Here is a 24,297-nt window from a genome sequence, read left to right on the forward strand (position 1 = left end):
GGGAAATTCCTCAAAGATAGAAAATAAGTTCAATGCTCTTGGGTAGCCAGAGAGAATGAGAAATGTCTATTGGAGTCTACTCTTTAATTGTCCAACATCAACATATGACTCTCTTCCCTAATCTTCCAAATCACAATAATAATGATCCCACCAAAAATAATGAAACTATCTGCCCCAGCAAAATGTACTCATGCTCTTCCCTAAAACAGAGACAATACAAAGCCTTATTAGATACTTCACCCAACCCCTTATCTACGCTTACTGAATCATGTCTATTCCTCCTCTAGGTCTGTGATAAACATGTTTTGACATTCTCTAAATCATGGACTAAATGGTAGAGTTCAACATCATAATATGCCCTACATAAAACTACCAAAAAAGGAAGATGAAGGAAGAATATAATTAGCTAAAATATATCATTATATCGATGACATTGCAAAGAGAAAGTGCCTGTATTTATATTTCGAAACAATACAATCTTCCACCTAACATAGTGCAACTAGGACAAATAAGGGTATGCTAACCCACTCCCCAAAAAGGATGACTCAAAGCCTATAAGTTATTAAATCCATATTTGGATGATATTTATTCGTATCATTTAGTCACAATTCTCTCTGGAGTAACCTTTCTGGGGTAACTCACAATTGCTCTCTTGAGTAACCTGAAACTGTATTATAAGATTAACTCCAAATAACACATATAATACAAACTAGTATGGAAAAAAGAGATGGAAACTTGATCAATGTATAAAAATATATACATATCAACATAAAGATGAATTTGTATGGACACTGCAATCGTTTCTACAACTAGATATGAGGCCATATTTAGTGATTAAAATTTTCTGTTTTTACTATCCACCCTTCCACTTTTAGCCAGTCTTTTAGCTCATTGTAGCTCTTTTCCCAGGCATTTCCCACCCCAGCCTAACTCTGTCCAGCAGTACTCAGCAAGCACTTGGAGAATGCTTGCTGGAAAAGAAGTCGTCAGCCTGTAGCAGAAGTATGAGGCTGAGTAGGTGAGATGTGGGAGATCAGCTCTGCTTGCTGCTGGCACCTGTTCACTGCCTACTCAGTCCTTCTCAGCGCTCAGCCCCTTCTGTCCAAGGCCTACAAATGCCTGGAAGGACCCACTGGCATAGGAGGAGGTCTGGTGACAACATGTGACTGCACATAAGCTCTATGAAGCAGAAAACAGGTGTGCTTGGTCAGTTCCCAGAACCCAGTTTAATGTTTGATTCATAGTGAGAGGGCCAGATGAGGTTTGGGTCCAAAGCATAAATCCAGGTCCAGACAGAGCTAGATGAGAAAACAACCTCTGACTCTTGTTAGCTTTGTAAATTTGTGCAAACTTCTTCATATCTCTGAGCCTCAGTTCTTTGTAAAATGGAAATAAAAACAGCAACTCCTTTACAGAGTTGTTGCCATGACTATGGGAGACAATGCACACAAATACTTAGCAGGGTTCTGGGACATAGTGAATGCGCGATATAGTCAGGTAGTATTTCTTTTTGCCATAGATGACACAACAGATTTTTTTCCCTCGATAAGCAAGCCTACATTCAGGGAGCTTGGGGTCCCTAGCACAGCCTGGTGTGCCAGGGCTGTCCCCAGGTCTCTGCCCATTCTGTTTTGCTTCTAATAGGCGCTCTGGGGCTGAAGAGGGTCCTTCCCCAGAGCCCTGGCTATTGTCTTGGGCTCAGGTCACCTCCTCCAAGCTTTTACAGGTCCCAGTCTTGGCAGTATCTGGGTCTGGAATCCCTCTAAGCATGCCCCCAGGAACAGAGAACTCCTATTGACTTAATCATCAACCCCACCGTCACCCAGAGGGTCAGGCTGTTGAACCCTGATCCCACCCTCAGGATTCCCTGTCCAGCCCTCACTGAGACCGAAAGCCTCCTCCCCCTCATTCTCTGTGGACAGACGGCTGGTCTCTCCCAGTTGGCCTTTCTCACTTCATTCTCAGCATACATGAGGGCTAAGCTGTACTAGGGAAGAAAATGGACTAATTTACTGAAAATCAGTTTGCCAAAGCCAATTTGTAAATGATTGAGCCATCAACTTATTGAGAAATAATTTTTGTTTTAGTTTCGTCATAGGTTTCTTGCAGCCATTTAACTATAGAGCAGAGCGCTCAGGTCAACTGAACAGGAAATCCTCTGTGTCTCACAGTTCAAAGGCAGAGCAAGGCTTAACATGAACAGCATCTAGCTACGAACAGTTGGACATTCTTTTCTTTTTTTTTTTAAGATTTTATTTATTTATTTGACAGAGAGAGACAGCCAGCGAGAGAGGGAACACAAGTAGGGGGAGTGGGAGAGGAAGAAGCAGGCTCCCAGCGGAGCATGGAGCCCGATGCGGGACTCGATCCCAGGACTCTGGGATCACGCCCTGAGCCGAAGGCAGACGCTTAATGAATGAGCCACCCAGGGGCCCCTGGACTTTCTCTTAAATTCAGTTCCTATCTTCTTTAAGTATCTTTCCCTAACCCTTACTTTGCTTCAGAGTCTTCTTTCCATGTGCCTCTTGCTCTGACGGCACAATGTCTACAGCCAGTCATCTAAAACACGGTGGAGGGTTGGACGGTGTTCAGTGAATTGGTCAGTAAGTTATTTAATGATTCAGCAAATTTATTTTCAGCAAATTAACTTTTAGTGAATTGGCTTTGGCAATTAGCCATTCAATAAATTAGCTTTCATCGAACTGACCTAGTTCCATTGGCAATCTAAGTTCCCAAGTGATATTTCAGAACAAAATGCCAACTGGTAGCAAAGAAAGAGTCACATTTTTCTTATACTCTAAGAGACCTAGGACTCACTAACTCTCAATCAGTGTGTGTGTCAATATGTGAGTGTAAACACGCACACACACACACACACATACTCACGCTCTTTTAACAAAGGATGCATTTGCCACATTGCAATAGCCAGAGTTTATCTGAACAGATCTGGCAGTCCTCAAGAGAAAGGAGGTAAAGAGGATGGGATGAGGCCCCTTAGCATGTCACCATCCAGAAACAAGGCATTGTGGAAGCCTGGATATATTCAAGAGTTGGTTGTTAAAACATAAACAAACTACCTGGTTGAGAATCAAGTTCAGTGGCTTCACACTGATGACTGGGTCTGATGATTGTAACAACCAACATATACTGAGTACTTTATAAATACAGGCATCATCCTAGTCCTTCCATCAATTCTGGAAGGTGAATATTCTTATTATCCCCACAACAACCAAAGAACAGTGCCATGAAGTAACTGGCTCAATGTCACACAGCTAACGAGTGGTGGAACCTGCATTTAAATCCAGAGCCCAAAACACACTGTTTCTCTGGTGGTAGTCAAAACTTGATCTCAGCTCAGATGGACCCTTGGGAAAGATGGCGCCTAGGCCACAGTCCAACAGTGTGGAACAAAGCCATGGCCCAGCAGTAGGAATAGAAGATCAGAAGGGAGAGAGAGGAGAGAGATGAAGAGGAATGATAAGATACTGAGCTCCTGCCCTGTGCTAGGAATTGTGGCCAGCACTTTCTTCCCAATAGCCCCAATGCTGAAGATATGTCCCAGTTGCACAGAGAAGGAAACTCAAGTCCAGAGAATTGTTCAGGGCCCACAGCCTCAAAGCGGAAGAGCTAGGCTTAGCATTCAAATAGTCAGACTCTAGAACCTACAGAAATTGGGCTCAAATTTGGGTCAGAGCGGGCTGAGGAGAGAAGACAGAAAATGGAAAGATGATCTGTGTCTGAGGGAGGCAGAACCTGGTTCCATCAGGAGGACCACTTGTTTTCTCAGAGGCAGCATTCAAGGAAAACCCAAGACCAGAAAAACCATCACTTGACTCTTGCAAGTGTTTGCCAAGGAGTGGCGGGATGTTCTAAGGACAGCCCCTGCCTCCTGGAGGCAGCCAGGCACTTGTAGTCCTTTTATAACCCCCCTCCCAGCTGTCAACGGCAGCCCACCGAACCATTTAATTTGGCAGAGCAAACACTGGTTATCAGTTAGAATGCTTATCAAATGTCAATTAGTACTTCGCGGTAATTGATGTCTAATTAACATACCGTCGCCTGTTGTTGGATGCCAATTAAATGGCTAAACAGTCCTCTCTATTTTATTGCACCAACAAGACAGTAATTGTACATTTCTCAGTTCAGTAACTTTGGAGTTAATTTTACTGTGAGCCTTTGGAATGTGGAAGCCCAGAGAGAACTCTTAGGCAGATATTTAATTGATATGCTGCTTCGATATTGCTAAAGTCTACCTTATGTTCTCTACCTTCCTGAGAAATCAAATTATTCCTTTCTGTAAAGGTCAAACTCCACTGGAGGTGTTGGTGCCACGCTTGGGCGAACACGTATGACAAAAGGGGCTGGACAGGCTTAGGAGGGAAGGGAGAAAAGCATGTACTTGGCTTCCCTCCCTCCCAGACCAAATGTCTCTGGAAAGGGGCTTGCTCACTGCAGGAACTCACAGCAGAACAGGGGCTCTGGGGCACCCAGGAGTGAGATGTGTGCCGGGCTGTCTCAGCCTCTGTATGAGGACATACCACAGACACTCCTCAGTTGGGTTTGGAGAGAGACCTTGGCACTCGGCCCCCTGCATCCCATGGGAATGTAACAATGGCTGTGTGCAAACTGAGGCATTGCAGGGCTCACTGTGGGGCATTGCAGCCAAGCAGAGTCCACCTGGGTAAGGGGCATGTCCCGAGATATGAGAGACAAGGCTTTAACGTTGGCCATGGGATGATGGGCCAGTTACTAAGTAATTGTCCTTCCGCTCCAAACCCACCATCCTGTCTCCGTTATGTGATGCTGAAGCCGGAACCCTGCCCACCACATGCAAGCATTGACGGCGGCTCCCATTAGACTCTGCCAGTAGGGGGCGCTGCGGAGACTGTGAGGCTGGAAGAAGGAGCCGGCTTCCTCCTTTCTGTTTGCCTCCTGTTCCAGGGAGGGTCACCCAGTATCGTGTCTTCACGCTGGCAGAGGCAGTTCCTTCCCGTAGCAGGAGCTGAGTTTGTCTGCAGGTTTTTCCTCTCAGTCTACCTGCCCTGCCAGCCATGCAGAGACCCCGCTGGGACCCGCGCCGCTCCTCAGCAAGCTGAGCTCAGTCTCCAAGATCTTAGTCTTGCTAATTCCATTGCTCCAGCCCTAGGAGCGGCTATGGCTTCTTCCAGTCACTTCCTGGGGGACACCCTAGAGTCCTCTGACCCTTTCAGTCATGTAATAAACAACTTTTTTTGTTTTGTTTTGTTTTTAAGATTTTATTTACCCATTTGAGAGAGAGAGAGAGCTCACAGCAGGGGGAGGGGCAGAGGGAAAGGGAGAAGCAGACTCCCCGCAGAGCAGGGAGCCCGATGCTGGGCTCAATCTCAGGACCCCAAGATCATGACCTGAACCAAAGGCAGATGCTTAACCGATGGAATCACCCAGGCGCCCCAATAAGCAACTTTGTATCTAGTGAGAATCCTTCATATTCAATGCTCTCTGCTTGGATGACTCGTGTGGCTTCTCTAAAAGGAGGACAAATGAGCGGTGAGGGCTGAGGGTGAGGAAGCCCACCTGCTCAGGTGTGGTGGGGAGGGGTAGCCTCTGGGGTTGAATCCAGCTCCCCCCTTGTTCTCCGTGCGGCCTTAGGCAAGTTGCTTAGCCTCTCTATGCCTCAGTTTACTCATCTGTGAAACAGAGGTGGTATCAGTCCCTGCCACCCAAATTTGCTCTATTTAATGATAGTTAAGTGAAGGCATTTGGCAGAGTGCCTGGCATAGCAATGTGCGATAAATGCTGCCTATTATCGTGATGATGGTCGTTACGCTCCTCATCAGAGGGCAGTTGGAAGGAGTAAGGAAAATGATGTGCAGAAAGTACAGTAGCTTGCCCAGCCAGCAGCTGCCAGCCACTGCATTGAGAGAAAGTGCCAGACACCGAAGCCTGTGAGCGGGGGCGCACTCCCGGCCACGTCAGTGTGTAGCCCTGGCAAGGGCTCCTAACCCTTCCCGGGAGGTACCCTCCCGCTGCCCAGTGGAGCTCTCTGACCTTGGGGTTGAGGGCTGAGTCTGTGGCCCTTCCCACATCCTCGGGCTCCTTCAGTGAACTTTCTACTTGGAACAGAGCTGTTGGGCAGAGACACCTCCCGATCACCCGCGCTAAGAGGCTGAGGTGAGGTGACCCCTCCTCTGACCAACCTGGAGGCGCATCCAGGCAAAGGACGAGCTCTTGCAAACACCTTGGAAAGAGACACCGAATGGTGGCAGCAGGGGCTCTGCAGACGTGACCACTGCAGGGAACCGCAGCTCTGGCCTGTGTGGCTGCCAGACACAGGGAACCCTTGGCAAAGCCTAAGTGACATGGAGAAGGGAGTAGAAGAGGGTGTGGGTGCTGTCGTGTATGAAATGACTGAGCTCATGCAAGCAGCATGACGCCTGGCACGTGTAACATGCAGGCAGTCAGTAACTGGTGGCTCTCGTTCCCTGGACTTCTGGGCATTGCGACCCTCCTGATAACAGCCTGTCCTCCCTCCAGGCCCCGCACGGTGGCTCTCAGACACGCCTGTACCTTACAGTCCCCCCCAGTCAAAACACCACCTATGCCCTGCCTGAGCTCCAAACGAAATGAGAACTTCTGGGGGCAGGGTCCAGGTTTTCATAAGTCTGGAAAGTTCTGTCACAGTCACTGCTCACCGCCACCCCAAATAGCTGGCTGGATATTCAGCCAGGTCAGGGGACCACTGACTTAGGGCTGTGATTTCCAATGCCAGCTGAAACATTAGAATCACCCGGAGCGCTTTTCAAAAATCCTAGCTTCTGGGCCGTACTCACGGAGTCTGCTCGTACACAGCTCCTCTGGCAAGGGAGGAGGTGGCCCCACCAGCCACAATCACCAAAGCTCCTGAGAGGGGCTTGTTCTAGAAATCAGCCAAAGATGGGCTCTGTGTATTGGCCTCTAGGTTGTGTCTTTCTTCACTGCAGGCTGAGACCCCTTACTTAGCCCAAAAACCTGCAGGTGCCAATCTCAAATATGTACATATCCAATTGTTTTAAAAATAGTCGAACAAGCAGATTTTTAGCCATTTAGAGACTGCCTGCTTTGCTTAGCCCACCTCGCCCAACAGCTGTTACCTATTGATAAGATTGGGCTTTGTGGCTAGAAGGTGCCAAGCTGCTAGGGCCCCTCAGAGTTCAGACTCCCTACCACGCCGTGCTGCTCAGCACCTCACCGGACACATAAGCCCCCTTTCAGGCTACTCTCTCCCAGGGAGTTCCCTTGCCCCTCCCCTCTGAGTAGTGACCTTGAGCTGCCACAGGCTGTAGACAGAGTCTGGCTGCAATGGGCTTCCTTCCCTGAAATGCAACCATGTCCAAGCCTCACCCAAAAAAATCTCACTGTGTGTTACTGCATCTTGAGGTCATACCTTTTTCCTTGATTGGCACCCCTCGATCCCTACAAGACTGCAGCCTCCTGAGCAGAAAGGCCAGGTGCAGAGCCAGGGACCCATGCCCATCCTTTCATGACAGGCCAAGGAAGGGGGGCTAGGCCCAAGACCCCTCCATTGGGAAGGCTGGAGGCAAGCAGCAATGCAGCCTGGCCTGATGGGAATTGGAAATGCACTCTAGAAAAGACACCCCTGGGACCTGGAAGTTATTTTTGTGCATGGGATGAAACCAAGATTTAAATGTTCTTGTTTTCCAAATATTTTGCCAGAGGTTTCAACACTATCAGATAGATAATTTTTCTACTGTTTTGAAATGCCATATTTATTATGAACTAAATTCTGATATTACTTGAGTCTATTTCTGCATTTTAATATTGTCCGCTAATATATCCCTTTCTCTACCAGTACCATATTCTTTCAATTATTGTCCCTTTATAATAGGTTTAATATCTGGAAGAAGCTTAATATCTGAAAATTTTTCATCTCAGGATTTTCTTGGCTGGTCCATGTTCATTATTTTAGATGAACATCATTAAAAGTTAAAAAATAAAATAAGGCCCCAGTAATATTTTAATTGAACTGGAATTCTATTTATAGACAGCTCTGGGAGGATTGCCACCTTTAGAGTTGAGTGTTCTGGTCCCTTCGTTCACTGGCTGAATAAATCATTACTGGGGCTCCTCTGTGCCAGGTGTTATGCAGGTGCTGGGGCGCTGGGCAGTGTCAGCTTATTCTGAATGTTACATTTATTTAAAGAATTATTCTACACGTAGGTAAGAGTTGAATTCTGGCTGTGAGTGCAAGTGGGTCTTGGCTAATAAAGGACATGATCAGGACTCAGGACTCAGGACTCCATTCCGCACTTCTCCTATGGTGACTGCAGGAAGAGAGGGCTGTTAGCTCACAGTCCCTGAACAGCACCCAGGAGCTGTCCTCCCTCGAGTGTGTGATCAATGGAGAACACATAGGAGGCTGTTTAATGACCCAGAACAGTAGCAGGATAGGAAGAAACTGGAAATGAAATGTCTAAATCTGAGTCCTGAGGATCACGGCAAATGGGTTCACCTTAGCAAGTGGACTGAGATCCTGGCTTTTCCGGGCACATTTCTTCCTGCCTCCCCAAGACGTTAGGGAATAACTTGCAGACAAAGTCAGCAAGACCCAGAAACTCTTCATGGAGGGTGAAACTGACTCCTCAGCCTCCCTGCCTCCTGTCCTGGCCTCCCACAGCTTTGGCCTTATTTCTCATGGGAGCTGCTCCTGCTTGACCCCTCAGGCTTCTCCTCCCTAATCTGCTCCCCAACAGAGGTCTTCTTTAAAGTACAGCCCTTTACCCTTGGCTCAAATCCCTTCCCAGCGCCTCCACTTCCATCTTCCTGCCCAGCTGGCTGTTACCTCCTTCCCATTCGCTCAGATTTGAGTCCCTAGCATGTGGCTTCCAGGCAGACCCACCTCCTAAGCAGGCCCTGCGCTCATGCGCGTTACATCACACGCACAGTGAGGCTACTAGCTTCTCTGGGCCCATGGGCTCACCTCCTTCATTCTGCCTGAGAAAATTAATAAGAGGAAACCTCACTAAAATGGAATCCAGAGGCTGGAAAGGGGAGCCAATACCACTCAATGTCAATTACAGGAAAAAACTGTCAATTACAGACACTAATAGAAGAATCCTAGACTGGAAAGGACCATCAATTTCAGGTCCCAGCAAGGAAAGATGTACATTGCATCTCCTGCAAGAAATCGACCACCACCCTTGCAACTCAGCCAATGAGAAACCGTCATCACCCTGAAGTCCTGCTTTTCTGCAATGGACTTGCATTCAAAGCAACCCCTCCCACTTTCCTCCTTTTTCATAAAATATTATCCTTCTCCTTTGTTCCTTGGATTTATTTATGGTTTTGCCAAGACTTTTGCATGTCTTAAATTGCAATTCCCTGCTATTCCCAAATAAGTGCATTTTTTTCTGGTAAAATAACTATTTGATTTTTAAGATTAATATCTCTTTCCAGCAGACATTCACCAAGGGCTGACCCTGTGTGTGCCACTGAGGGAGTTGCAGGGATGCAATGAAGGGTAAGAGAGGGTTGTGTATAACAGAAAAAGAAGTCGGCTTCAGAACACTCCCAGAACGACAAACAAGCCATTAAGAAAACTGGCAACTCACAGGAGAAAACCTGAGTGACCAGCAAACATAAGAAAGAGGCTCAGCCTCATGAGTCATGAGGAAATGCAAATGAAACAAAACATCATTGCCTTCTAATCAGCGTGACAAAAATTTAAAAGTCTCACAACAGTAAGTGTTGATGAGATTTGAGGGCAGCATGGAAATGAAATCCTTTGGGGAGAGGGGGTGTAAACAGGTCAAACACCCTGGCGAGAACTCAGGCAATGTTTATTAAAGTTGAGGGTGCAGAGACCCCACTTACATACTGGCCAACAATTCCACCACTACCAGTATATCTGCTGATGCCTTCCTGCCTGCGAGCCCAGGAGACACAAGCAAGAGCATTCACTGTTGCAGATCTGTAATGCTGAAATACCAAAGACAAACCCTTCATGGGAAGGAGAAGGGGTAAGGAAGGTTTATTGTTAAAATCAAAAGCACTCCGTTGTTGCACAAAGAAACAGGACATTTACACAAATCCACACGGATAATTCTCAAGAGTGTGACATTGAATAGAGACTCCATCCAGTTTCAGGAGCCTGGGAGCAGAGGGAAAAAGAGTAGGGGATTGGGTTTTAGTTGTATTTTCTAATTTTTATTTCTTCAAAGAGAAAGATAAAACAAATGTGGCAAGCTGTTGTTATCTATTAAATCTGGGTTGTGAATACATATTTGTTATTTTCTGCGGTTTCCTAATGTTTGAGATGTTTCATAATAAAACATTTAAAAGCATATTTTATGGCACAGTCCTTAAGAAGTTTCCGGAGGCCTGGGGACATGAGACAAGGAGGCAGCTATTAAAACTGATAAATAAAGGGCCAGCACAGAGAGCCAGAGCATAGATAAGACAGCTGCCTGGGAGAACTTGAGGGACGCATCACAGAAGGAGTGCCACAGTTTGGGTCCTGAGGGATACAGAGGAGTTTTCTAGCTGGCAGAGGGGTGGGGCAGGGGGATGGCCGGGCACCTCAGATAGCTGCAGGTGCAAAGCCCAAGCATAGGAAAAGCATGATGTTTAGGGGCCTAGACTGGTCCAAGAAGGCTGGAGATGGAGACACACTAAGGTCCTGGGGCCTCATCTTATGGGAGTGGGAGCCACCAGGGTATCCGAAGGGGAGTAGAATACTCAGGTTTTGTGTTCCTCAAAGGTTTCTCAGACAACAGTGACTCAAGAGGGAAAAATAAAAATAAATAAATAGGGGGCGCCTGGGTGGCACAGCGGTTAAGCGCCTGCCTTCGGCTCAGGGCGTGATCCCAGCGTTCCGGGATCGAGCCCCACGTCAGGCTCCTCCGCTATGAGCCTGCTTCTTCCTCTCCCACTCCCCCTGCTTGTGTTCCCTCTCTCACTGGCTGTCTCTATCTCTGTCAAATAAATAAATAAATAAAATCTTTAAAAAAATAAATAAATAAATAAATAAATAAATAAATAAATAAATAGGCCTATAGCAACGCAGGCATGAAAGAGGACAAACCTAAGAGCTGATGAAAAGAAATCCCACATCCGTAGGGTCCATGTGGATCTGCCTTCCTAAACCACTCCAGCAGGCTCTGGGCCTGACCCTGCTTCACCCACCCAGCCTCCCTGTCATCAGGCGTTGTCGGCGACTATGAGTCACCAGACTTATGACAGTGACTCATGGAGGAGGACCCTTTGGGGACCATGTGGTTCAGGGAGAGTCCATGGCCCCGGCCTGGCTAAGCACAGCAAGTATCTTGACTGGCACAGGGGTTGTTTCAGGGGTGAGCACGTGGCCCGATCAGTGTCAAAGGTAGGCAGTGACACTTTTAGTGGGTACTTAGAAAGGGGCGCTCTGTTTCCCCAGAGCCTGACAGGATGAGTGCCCTGCCAGGAGGTGGAGCCTGACCATGACAGGGAGCCCGAGACAAAACCCAGCGTGGAAGGGAATGGAGCACAGAGAAGGAAAAAAGAGAACTAGCACCCCTTGGCCTCCTGTAGGCTCAAATCAAGCCACACCTGACCCCCTTCTGCTTATCTGGTTTTCTGCCACCTACTTGAATCTGTCCCATGGCTTCACTACCGGCTCAGCTTGGAGTCAGCTTCTCTGTGTTCAATGTCAGGGCCCTTGCAGGGCCCCTAAGACCATGGTCTGTCTCCTCCCTGGCCTGTTGGTGCCCAGGCTGATGACTGGCAGTGTTCCTCTCTCTCAAGGACCTGCTTGGGACCTGCCCCTAGGCCTAGATGGCCAAATGCCTATTGAGAGACCAGAGTGATGGCCTGAAAGACACCAGGGGAGGGGGCACAAAGAGGCAAAAACACCCTCTCCTCCAAGAAACATGCAAGTCACACACTGCCTGCTCGCCCTCCTTATTGATAGGGGCCTTCCACCATGGCTGTGTTGCAATAGGCATATTTTATATCACCTCTTTCCAGCGGTGACAGCCACTTCTGCATTCTCTTCTCAACGCCATTAACATAGAAATAGCTCTATAATGACACCAAGCCTTACCGAGCATCGCTATCCATTTATCTCATTATAAATGAAACTATCTTGTTATGTGGGTAAACTGGAAACAGAAGCGTTCTGTGTCAGATGTCATGGGGCAATTGTCTTATTATTTCATCATACCTAGAGGAACTGGAGCGGCTGCTAAAATCTCCTGTTTCTTGAGTTTCAGAAGCCACGTATCAAAATAGAAGCTTGGCCATCACATGCAGTGAATCCTACGGGGCCCCTGCACAAGGGTACGTTTTCTGATGACAACTCTCTGGCATGCCTTGTCTTTGCACAAAACATTGCCCAGGGAAGACACAGTAGGAGGGCAAGGGGAGATGGAGGAGGGGTCCAGAGATGTCCAGAAAGTCCCCCAAATTACCCACTGTGTCCAGACTGGCAGTGAGGTTGGAAAGGGAGCCCGCAGTGATGACCAAAGGCCGGCTGTTAACAGCCTGCATGAAACCTGTGGAGGTCTACCCACCTGTCAAACCAGAGGGAGCGATCTCGTGAATCTGCCTTGCCTCCTGCTTCTCTGAGTTCTAGCAGCAAATATGCATGGGATGTGGCCTGTCCCCCACACCTTGGCCCACTGCTCCCACGATGGCTTTTCCTGGCCGGTGGTGACTTGCCACGGGATACCTGCCTGCACTGGGCCCGCAGGTCCCCGGCCACCGTACTTTACGGCTGTCAGAAAGGAAACCACTTATCCAGTGTGTAAACTCAAGGCAAATCGGAATATTTCGAACACATGTGACTTTAATTGCAGGAGGACCGGAAGTTCATAGTACTTGGAAATGCTGATCTAACAGGCAGCAGTGTCTTCTGTGACCTCGGATGGAGACAGGACAACTGCCCCACCTCCACTCACCAGGGGAAAGGAAACAAAATCAGACTCTATCTATGGGGGTCAACCATTCCCTGAGTGGAAGGCTACAGGACTGCGAGATGGCTAATAATGCTGTTGTAGCACCGAGTACCGAGCTGAGCTCATCTAGAAAGTCCATGAGGAATTCCCTGCCAGCTGATGTTGGGCAGGATGCCTGCTCCTCCCCTTGGACTGGTGTGTAGGCCATTTGTCTGAGCTCTGACCCCCCCCCACACACACACCACAGACCACATATTATACACTCACACCATACATACCATACACACCTTCCATATGCCTTACACACACATCACAGAGCCAGAAACACACATACCATACGTATATACCATATATATCACGTGTGCACACACCACACACATACATACACCATGTATACACCTAAGTATCGCATGGACATACCACACACACACACACACCACAGAACTCCTCTCCTAGGTAGGACAACAGCAATCTGGCTTGCACAATCTTCAAAATATTATTGTCCCTGTGATGTCCTTTATATCATGGAATTGGGCTGTAACTCATTCAGGACTGACCCAGGAAAGGACACTAGTCAGTCAGCTTTGCTGGACAACCAGCGCAAACTCTCAGTGGTGTAAGGCCATTGGGGTTGAGCCTGATGCTTATGAATGTGGGCCTCTGAGTACCGCTGGCCAGGCTGGGCTCCACGGCAGGCGTGCTGTCCCCACGGTACATCCAGGCCTGTGCTGCCATGTGTGCTCATTGCGGGGCCCAGGATCTACTTGGGGAAGCTGGTCTCATGTTTGATCCCAGAGTGCAGGAGGGCAAATCCAGTCCGTCAAGCACATTACAAAGCCTCGGCTAACGTCATGTCTGCTAACGTGCCACTGGCCACAGTCATATGGCCAAGGCCGAAGGCTGGGGCCTGGAAGTGCACTCTGCATTGCATGAGGCCATGGTGAGGGTGGGTTTAGGATGTTGTTACAGGTTGGTGAAGGATCCGGACCAGTACTTCAATCTACCTAGGGTAACTTCTCAGGGATTTTATGGGTGAGAACCTCAGATTTCTAAGCAGTTAGTTGACAACTAAGTACTTTCACAAGAACACAAGAGTTTAAACTAGGGGTAATGCAGAAAATCCACTCTTTAATTGGGTACCTGTTGGGGTACACTGTCTCTCTTCCAGCTGGTACTCTGGCTGTCCAAACGGGCTCTGCCCCTGTTCTGATGCCATGAGAGAAGAAGACAAGGGCTAGTCCCTGACTGGGGGCTGAGGTTCTGAGAGGCAGGGCAGTCTCCCAGCCCAAGGGCCAGAGAAGAAGACCAGAAGTTTCTGTGTGGGACTGCGATGTCCTCATGCCAGGCTTAAGGGCCAGACCACATTCCTGCCGCTTTGTCCTACTCAGCCCGGGGAGGGAGGGCTGGCATGGACTTAGGGTTCTTTCCTCTCCTTTTGCTTCCAGCAGTGAACGCGTGGGTGCCGGTGCCACATGAAGGGGCACAGCACTGGCTCGGCTCAGCCTGAGCGTGGTTCTGTGTCCCATCCCCGGCCCCCAGCCTTCACACTGAGGTGCTGGGGAGAAGAAAGCGGGCCGCAGCATCTGCCCCAGCGCTGGGTACCCTCCACCCCGCTGAGTCCTCAGGCAGAGAGAGGCAGAGGGGGACACAGGCTGAGAAGCTCCTGACCTCGGGCAAAACTGAGGCACAGAGCCTGCCACACCCCTGCTGAGGGCCTGGGCTCACGCACACATGCATGTCATGTACACACACATAGAACACACACGCATACACACTGACACACAGAACCACAGAGAAACACACGCATGCACCCTCTCACACTCGCACAAAAACACATGCATTCACAGTCACACATAAAACACACGCACACACAGAGCCACATGCATACACACAGAGTGACAGAAACACATATGCACACTGACACAGACTACACACCTAAGTACGCATACAGAAACACATGGAAACACACATACAGAGAAACACACACACACACACACTCCCACAGATACCCCAAGGCTCCGTCTAGTAATCTCCACAATCCAGAAGCCTTGGTCGGCTCACATCTAACAGCGTGCCCGGGCTCTGCAGCACACATGCGCCCCCAGATGGGTGACCCGGGCAGTCAGGATGAAGGAAGGGCCTTCTGAGAGCGCAGAGGACACCGGGGCTGGTGCTACCGGGAGAAGCTGGCTCCTGCCTCTAAAAACCCAGGTCTAGGCCCTGATTCCAGTGCTGCAGGCAGTGGGGAGGGTGCCTTTGATTTCAGCCAGGGAGAGGAAAACCCAGGAAGTTTCCAGAGCTTACAGGATTGGAGGAAAACCCCACAACAACTTCACAATATGGATGCTGGAGAGTCCACCATGACAGGCAGGCCTAGGGCCGGGCAGCATGTCTGCCGTGTGGGAGAGAGAGGCCAAGGGGAAGGCCAGGGACAGGCACAGACACTGGGTGCCCATCAGAGAGGGGGGCTCAAGATACACTTCCCCAAGCAGACGCCGGGAAGGAGAGCTCAGAGGAGGAGCTTCTGCAGGACTTCAGGCAGAGAGAGAGTGGTGCCAGGCCAGGACGCATTCTTGGATGGTAGGGGAGAGGGAGGCAGATGGGGCCCAGGACATTTCCTGAGCCCTCCTTTCTGTTCACTTTATTCTTGTTACTGTCACAGGAATATTGAGGCTCAGAGAGGGTAAGTAACTAGCTCGAGGTCACACAATAGGCTTGCACTGACATCTGTCAGACCACAAAACTCAAAATCACATCCCCGTGGCTCTAGTCTAGAGTGAAGCTGGGGGACCCTCAGGCCTGGGCCTTGGGTTAGGCTGCCAGCCAAGTCCACATTCCTTGCACGAATGCAACTGTGTTCCGCGGGCCCTCAGAGGTTGTCCGGAGGCCACAGATGGTGAGGCAGGCAGGAGCCCAGGAGGATGGCTGGTCTCCCAAAGACACTGGGCAGCAGAGTGACCAAACTTCCAGGTTTTCCCTGGACTGTGGGGACCTCCCTGGTGGTCAGACTATCAGTTCCAGAGCTGGGCCAAATCAGGACAAGATGACCAACCACTGGGCCTTCAACAGAGGACTACCTGACCCCTGGACTGTAGTCATACATAGGGCTGGGGCACCCACGTTTCAAGGAGATGGCAAGAATCGTGCTGACAGGGAGCTCTGACTTCTAGGGTGACCTAGAAGAGGGTGACCTCTTGTAGGCCCATCCACAGGAGACCTAACAAGTTCCCAAAGTAGGACCCTGGGGGTACATACACCAGGCTGGGGCCTTGTAAATGCCTCCTTAGCACATTAGCTGGCAAAACCTCTAATGCTTTTAAATAAAACAGTGTTTGAAGGTCAGATTCAAGAATTTCTGCCTGCTATCCAAAGTTTTCAATTCTGAGTATTAAATGGTCAAATATAACAACCGTAACCAGCGACGGATCTCAGAGATGTTCACTTTTTGTAGAGTTTCTTGTCTCGGTGTCCCTGGCCTTGCTTTTGCAAGAACTGTCGTCTCGGAAGCTTGGAGGTCATGACCCATCGTTTTTCTACAGAGGCAGCCCTGAGGATTCTGGGGGGCCTCGTGACGCACCCATCTGTACCAGGGCTTAGAAACTGTGCTTCTCCAGCCCTTGCGGCCTCAAGTCAGCGGATGGGGTCACCTGGCTCACCACTGCACATCCCGCAGGGATCCAGTGAAACAGCCCTGACCCCCAAACAAAACCAGAATCCCACACATACATTCACACACATGCTCCTCTCCTGTCCTGCTTTTCTTCCTTAGTGCACAGCCCCATTTAAAGGTCCATTTATCTTACTCATTTTCTCTCTTTCCCACCAGAATGCGAGTTTCATGAAGGTAGGGGTTTGTGCCTTCCCCCTCCCCCACACTGGCGCATCCCTAACACCCAGAACTGGATCTCACATAGAACAAACACCCTATAAATATTTACTGAATAAATGAACTCCAGACTTCCATTTATAAGACACAGAACAATCCTCTGGGAGTTAAGAGACACCTCCCTGACCCTTTGCACTTGGAACTCCGTGCCCTGCATCCACGAGCTCTTGGCAGCTGCCTGCTGGCTCACTGGAAAAACTATTTCCTAAACCCCCATTCTGGGCGTGGACCTGCCCTCACGGGCTTTCAAGAAGCTCATTTCACCCCAACAGTGAGGGAAGGTCTAGGCGATGTTAGACAAGGATGCTGAGCTCAGGTAGGAAGCCCGATAAGCTCCTGGCTGCGAGGAGAGCAGGGATTCACCCCTGGGGGAGTCTGGGTCCTGCAGTGGTAACCCCTAGAAAGGGGCGGCTGTGGGCAAGCTCCTTAAACTGACCGCGCTCTCCTTCCTCAGCTGTAAACCGGGGACCAGGAGCCCTACGTCCTGGGGCAATGGTGGGATTAAGCAAGGACTCCGGGCATCGGGTGCCAGCCTGTGGGAAGTGCTGACCTTGTGTGGGCCCCAGCCTCTCCTGTGAAGGTCAGAGGTAGCTTCCCAATATCACTCTGGGCAGGACTGAAGCTCAGAAACCTCGGCTTCGGTTGTCAACTGTGCAGCTAGTCCCTTTGTCTAACTGTGGGTTCTCCACAGCTCGAGGCGCAGGCTTGGGGCCTGCTAACTTCAGACAGACAGACCCCCGCCCTGGGGGATGTGGCCAGTAGAGCCAAGATTGCAGAGGGTCCCCGATGGAGCCCCCTGCCTGGCTGAGGTTCCCAGTCCTCATTGGCACCCTGTCCACCCTGCCATCTGCAGGACTGCCCCCCCAACAACACCTCCACCCTCCCCCTCCACCCCAGCAACTTCTGTTCTGGAAGAGACCCCCTTGCATCTTCCCTGCACTTGAGAGGAACTAAGCATGCCCTGTGAACTAGTGAAATCTTTCATTTCTCAACAGCCCTGCAAGGAGGGCGCTGTCATCACAGCTCCCAGATAAGCAGCTAGAACCCAGGCTGCATGGCTGTAGAGGCCAAGGGCAGGCCACCCAAAACGTACCACCCCAATGGCATACTGATTATTCTGAATTGAAGCTACTTGGGAAACAGCAGGTTCAAGGACACGCAGACCCTCCTCTGCCCTCTGAAAGCAGGAAACAAATCTCCCATAGGTAAGGTAGCCTCCTGGTGCTAAGAAGTAAAATGACACCCTTATCACCAGATAGGAGCTTAAAAATTTTTTTAAAGATTTTATTTATTAATTAATTTATTTCTTGAGAGAGAGAGCACATGTGAGTGGGGGGAGGAGCAGATAAAGAAGGAGAGGGACAATCTTAAGCAGGCTTCACGATCAGGTGCAGAGCCTGACACAGGGCTCTATCTCACAACCCCGAGATCAGAGCCTGAGCTGAAATGAAGAGTCAGATGCTTAACCAACTGAGCCACCCAGGCACCCCAATTTATCATTATTTTTTAAGATTTTGTTTTTAAGCAATGTCTACACCCAACGTGGGGCTCGAACTCACAACCCCAAGATCAAGAGTCCATGTTCCATCGACTGGGCCAGCCAGGCACCCCCAGACAGGAACTTTAAAGCCAAGAAAGCTGTAGAAACAAACCTTGTCACTTTTTTAAATAATCTATTTAGAACTCCTTACTAGTTAAAGCTCCCAAACATCTATTTTCTTTATCCTTTCAGTTCTTCACAAATTTATTGTCTCTGTCTAAAAAAGTATAACAATTGCCTGCCTTGGTGTCATTTCTTTAGGTCTCAATTTCATTATTAGGCCTCCGTGCGCACATAATAAAACGGATTTTTTTTCTCCAGTTAATCTGTTTCATGTAAATTTAATTCTTAATCCCGCTGGAAGACCTTGAAAGGTAAAGAATTATCCCCCCTCCCACAGTGCTCAGTCCTTTCCGGGCTGTCCTTGGCATCCTCGGAAACAAAGTCAGAAAAGAACTCAGGCGCAGTGGCCTGGCCCCTCAGATGCTCAAGGAAGATCCCGCCCTCAGACAGGGCTCCAGCGGCCCTAAGAGAAGTCCTCTTCTACACCCCTGACCTCCCCCCATCCCCCAGCCTTTCTCCCTCCTCTCCCCATCCAGACCTAGGATGAAACTGCTCCGGAGAGGGAGCCACGAGCCCCCTTGTGGCCGTGCCTGGGAACGCAGGTCCTGTAAATCGGCCACTCCAGGCTCAGGCCCCGGAGCCCCTCTTAGATTGGAAAGCACTTGCCAAAACTGGATCTCCTAGGACAGCCACCCCCCTGAGGAGCATTGCCCTGAGGGGACGGCTGCGGGTGGCACAGCTCCCACTCCTGCATCCCCAGGTTCTTGCTCCGCAAGGACTTTGCCCTCCCCTGACAGCTTTACCCTGGTCTGGGTATAAGCCCCGCCTCCCCCACCATCTCCGCCCCGGCCAGGGTTTCCCTAGAGATTTAAGGGCTGCTCAAAAGCGATGGCCCAGAGTAACAGGCAAAAAGACAGAGCACAGCTCCCTAGGCTTCCTCCATGCATCCAGCAGGACTTACTAAACACCCACCTACCTACTCAGCACTCTCCGTACTTACAGAGCATCCCGCCTACGACAGGTTTCAAATCTACCCACTGAATTTCGCACTTACCAAAGGACCAAAGCCCCACTGTGAATCCTGTGTACCTCAGCGGGGGGCTTCTCATCCCTCCTTTCCCAGGTGTGAGCCCCAGGAGAAGGCCTCATGCACCTCTGATATTTAAGAAAGAGTTATCACGTGGGAGGCACACACAGCCCTCCACTAATCTGAGCCGGCACCATTCCCTACCCACATCGTACCTAAGAGCTGGTGTGTGACCTAGATGTACTAGGAGTAAACCAGAAAGTTTGGGGAAGCCCATGCAGACAAGTTGCCTTCACAAGTTGGCCAGTGAAGAGCCTGATGCCATTTTTGAGATTCTGTGAAAGATTCCCAGATCTGTGATCTGTCCTGTTCCAACAAGTCTCTAAAGGAATTTTGTTTCTTTTGGTAATTATGCAAACATGGTGCCCTGGGATCTGTTGACATTCACTGGATGTGACTGTGAGAGTTTTATCCGTATAATTGGTGCAGACAGAGAAAAGCTGCTAAAACTTCTGGGAAACTGACTCTTAATATTGTAACATATGATGCAGAAAAAACAGAATCACAGCCATGATGAGACTTGTGGTTCCTGCATGGTTGGAAACGCATGCACTTGGAACCTTGATGGTTTATGAAAGTTGTATGCTAGAATCTCCCCACTTCCAGCCTTTTCAAACTCCAAAGGGAATTTCCAGAGACTTGCTTCCGAAAGTTATAGCTGATGTAGTAGCAAATCAGAGCCTGCCTTAGCTGGTACAGTGAAACCCTGGCTCCCAGGCCTAGACCCTGCAGAGGACTGAGCAATATACACCCGGAGACTGGGGAACCCTTTGCAAAAGGGAGACCTCACTTTGGGTACACAGGGTTGTTCATTCTGGACTCCAGAAAAACAAACCTGCTTTCCCCTTCCTCCTCTCCCACGCTGGCAACACTCCCCTTCCCCAGCACTGTGCGTACACATACAGCGAACCAGATGTCCCAACTGGCAGAGCAAAGCTGTTTGGGAGTACTGAGCATTTTAGCCAAATTCTCCAAATCTAACCCAGCTTTGGTGTGGTTCTTATCGAGATCTTGAAAATCCCCTCTGGAACCAGCTTGTATTTAGAGGACAAGGACAAAGTTCCTCCCCTGGATGGCACAGAACATGCTTTGGGGTCCTGGGCATTACACATGACAACCACAGTGCCTTGTCCATCTGGCCTCTGGTGGGAGCCAGGTAGAGAAGGCAAATGGTCAGGACCCGCTCTGTGTTACAGAAATACAGTGCCAGCCACGTAGGTAATTTAAAACTTTTTAGAGAACCCATTTAAAAATTTAAAAAGAAGTGAAATTAACTTTCATAACATATTTTATTTAACCTAATATGAAATAATTTATTTCAAATGTAATAGGTATAAAAATTATTAATGAAATATTTTACCTCTTTAAATATGAAATCTGGTGTGGATTTTATACTTACAAGACACCTCAGTCAGTCCAGCCACATTTCAAATGCTCAGCAGCTCTCTGTGACTCACAGCTACCTCATTGGACTGCGCGGGTCCGGAGTCCAACTCTGGGAGCCCAGGGCACAACCGAGCAACGTCACTGACATTCTCCAAAGTCCTAACCCGGGGGGTCAGGTCCTCAGTGCTGCTTTCAAAACATAACTGAGCCTAAAGTATTGAAATGTGGGAGACTGGGGCTGAAAGACCGAGTGGATAGAGTTTGCCAAAGCCTTCGCTCGCAGGGCATTTCCATCCCGGGAGCCGTGGCTCAGGAAGAGGAGGAGGAGGCTGAGCCGGGCTGTTATATAAACAGGCACACCTGTTACCCTGAAACCCTAGGTTGGCTTTTCCAAGTTAATGAATGTCCGCATGGAGGGCGTTTCTTAGTACTATCGTTGTTGAATGACTGATGAGGTCCAAGATCAGGCAAACTCTTGTGACTGACCTACTATTTTGGGGCAGTGAGTGCAATGGAACGCTTAAGTTTCCTTCTTTGCCTTAGCTACTAGGAAACTCAGAGTCATGTGTGTTCTCAGTGCAAAGATACTGCCTCAGTAATACCTCCATTATTAGCTAGTTACGCTTTCACTCTTATTTGAATACTTTGGGGATTTTGCCGGGTTTCTGTCTTCTGAAATTTTTAGAAACCTTGAAGTCTTCTGGAAACGGGTATGAAATGTGTAAGGAAGTTTCCATATTTTACCACTAGATGGCAGCATCGTGTAATAGACTATCTTGGTTTCAGCCCCATCAGGCCTATTCTGCTATTCAGTAACTGTGTGACTTTGGGACAGTGACTTTAATACCCCAAGTCTCAGTTTATCATGTGAGGAAGGAAGCGCTATTGTGAAAATGAACTGAGATGAAATACAGCTTGAGAAGTGGGAATAACCCTGGGATTAGTTGCAAGAACTCTGAGCCAGATGGCCCGCTTTTAAATTCTATACTGTGTCATTTAATAACTGTAGGGTCTCAGGTAGGTTATTTAACTTCTCTGAGTCTCAGCTTCCTCTCTATAAAACAGAGATACTAGCACCTGCCTCATAGGATTGTTCTGAGAATTAGATGGCAGTATATAAGGTGCTTAGAACAGTAGGACACACAGAATTCAGAGTTATTGGCTTTTATCATTGTAATTAACACATAAAGTACCCATCAAAGTGCTTGGCACGGCGCCTATTTAGACACCAAGGTTTATACTACGGTGCCTGTGAATATCTAAGATGTTTGAAATGGGGCCTCCATATGGCCTATAGGCTCCTGTGTGTGTGAGGCTATGGGACTGACTCCTGGCCTTGTTGCCTTGGGGTAAGAGACACGGTGTGGAGGGATGCAGTGGGTGAACAGGGCAGAAAGATACCTCGGAGTGGCTCAAACGTGGGGAAGGCTTGCGGGAAGTGAGCTGGACAGGTGCAGAGACCTCTTTAGTAACGTTGCTGCAAAGACTTTGTATTTGGATTCCATCATAGTTTTTCCCAAGGCAAGTAAAGAATTTACACTACCGTGAAATTATTTTTGGTAGCCAGACTGCATTTTGTATTTTTCATTTCACCTAGCATCAACACTGAACAAAATGGGTCCTTCATTTATAACAGTTGCATTTATAAAGCATTTAACTCTATTCTTGCAAATAGAAAGCCTTCACTAAACATTAACCCTTATTATGTACGAAGCTTCCTCATTGGGCACCAACCTGGGGGCCAGAGTAATGGTATTTCCCCAGTGTAGTCTCTACCAGCAAAGCGGCAGCAACCCCTACATTCCATGTTTCCTTTGACACTCGCAGTATCTTCTGCAGTTTTCAGTAACAAAGATGACTTTGTTGAATCTAATTTTTTTGTTTATACTGCAGCAAAAAGAGTTCACATTTGGAAAACAAAATTCAAATTATAGAATTGAATATTCTTTCTTTAGAGTGTACCCATCAGACATTGTAATCTACCCCAATGAAGGCAGCTTAACCTTCCTTAAAGCGTCTTGGTTCCCATGAAGAATAATCTCCTTCCTCTCACTCCCTACTCCTCATCTCTATACCTCTTACTGTGCTAAAAAGTATATATGTATCAGGCATGAGGCTCTATATTCCATTTGAGGAGCATATATCTAAAACCATAGGTCCTACAGTCTGGCATGCTCAGCTTCCCAAATGCCTCTATACTTTATTTCTAAGATTCCTAATATTTCAGTAAGGGAAAATACAGATGAATTTTATCACAATGTAGGGCCACCATTTGGGGCCTAGGCAGTCAGCACCTCTGGCAATGTGTGTTTGCAGGAATAAAATACTTAAAGCCTTCAGTGGGGCTCTCAGAACCAGGAGATCCCAGACTAGGGAGTCCAGAGGCTCTGCACACTTTATGTGCTTCCTGGCTCCATGGGCCTGTGTGACAAGCCTCTGATGAAGTGAGCACGGGCTTTACCCTCCTTGCCCTACAATGCTGTCCAGGCCACTAAAGACCACAGCAGGAGTTTGTGGCCACAGGGAATCTCTCGAGTTTGTCCCACATCAGCAGCCTGAGCCTCAAGAGGGCCATGCAATCAGACCAGGAAAAGAAGGAAAAAGACATCCACATTGGAAAGGAGTAAGTAAAACTGTAACTGCCTTTTTTTTTTTTTTTTGCAGATGACATGACCCTATATGTAGAAAATCCCATAGAACCCACAAAAGCCCTTTAGAACTAATACATAAGTACAGTAAGTTGTAGGATACCAGATCAAGATGCAAAAATTATTATATTTTTATATATGAACAATGAATAATCCGAAAGGAAATTAAGAATGTAATTCCTTTCACAATAGTCAAAAAAATAAATAAAATCTTTAAAAGTAAATAAATAAATAACTGAAGAGATATTTCATGTTCATGGATTAGGAGACTTGGTGGTGTTAAGAAGACTATTTCCCCCAAATTGAACAGATCGCATGCAACCCCTATCAAAATTCCAGCGTGCTGTTTGCAGAACTTGACGAAATGATCCTAAAATATATATGGAATTATAAGAGGCCACGAATGCTCAAAATAATCCAAAAAAAAAAGAACAAATTTGGAGAACTATAACTTCCTAATTTCAAAACTCACCATAAAGTTACAGTTAGGGTAAAAGCAAGGTCCTTGTAAAAGGATAGACATATGAATCCATAGACCCTAAAAGAGAACTGACTGTCCAAAAAAAAAAAGTTCTTTATATTTGTGGTTAATTTATTTTCAACAAAGGTGCCAAGACCATCCACTGAGTAAAGGATAGCCTTAACAAATGGAGTTGGGACCACTGGATAGCCACACGCGAAAAGATAAACTTTAAAACTTTAACTCACACCCTACACAAAAATTAATGCAAAATGAATCACAGACTTATATATAAGAGCTAAAATAATAAAACTTCAAA

At 48.1% G+C, this 24,297-nt stretch overlaps 1 long non-coding RNA gene across 2 annotated transcripts in view; it reads right to left on the bottom strand.

Moving 5' to 3' along the window:
• The window catches only part of LOC113259238 (uncharacterized), an 86,797-nt gene extending 65,572 nt beyond the window's left edge, over nt 1–21,225 (bottom strand). The window contains exon 1 of one of the 2 annotated variants that reach the window (XR_006410127.3): nt 20,884–21,224. This is a non-coding gene — a long non-coding RNA (uncharacterized LOC113259238). Of the gene's footprint in view, nt 1–20,883 lie in introns of both variants that reach the window. The other variant, XR_007189977.2, reaches the window with a different exon arrangement.
• Between the last annotated feature and the right edge of the window lie 3,072 nt (nt 21,226–24,297).

The sequence above is a fragment of the Ursus arctos genome, unplaced genomic scaffold (genome assembly GCF_023065955.2).
Source record: "Ursus arctos isolate Adak ecotype North America unplaced genomic scaffold, UrsArc2.0 scaffold_7, whole genome shotgun sequence".
In the NCBI taxonomy this organism is placed as follows: Eukaryota; Metazoa; Chordata; class Mammalia; order Carnivora; family Ursidae; genus Ursus; species Ursus arctos.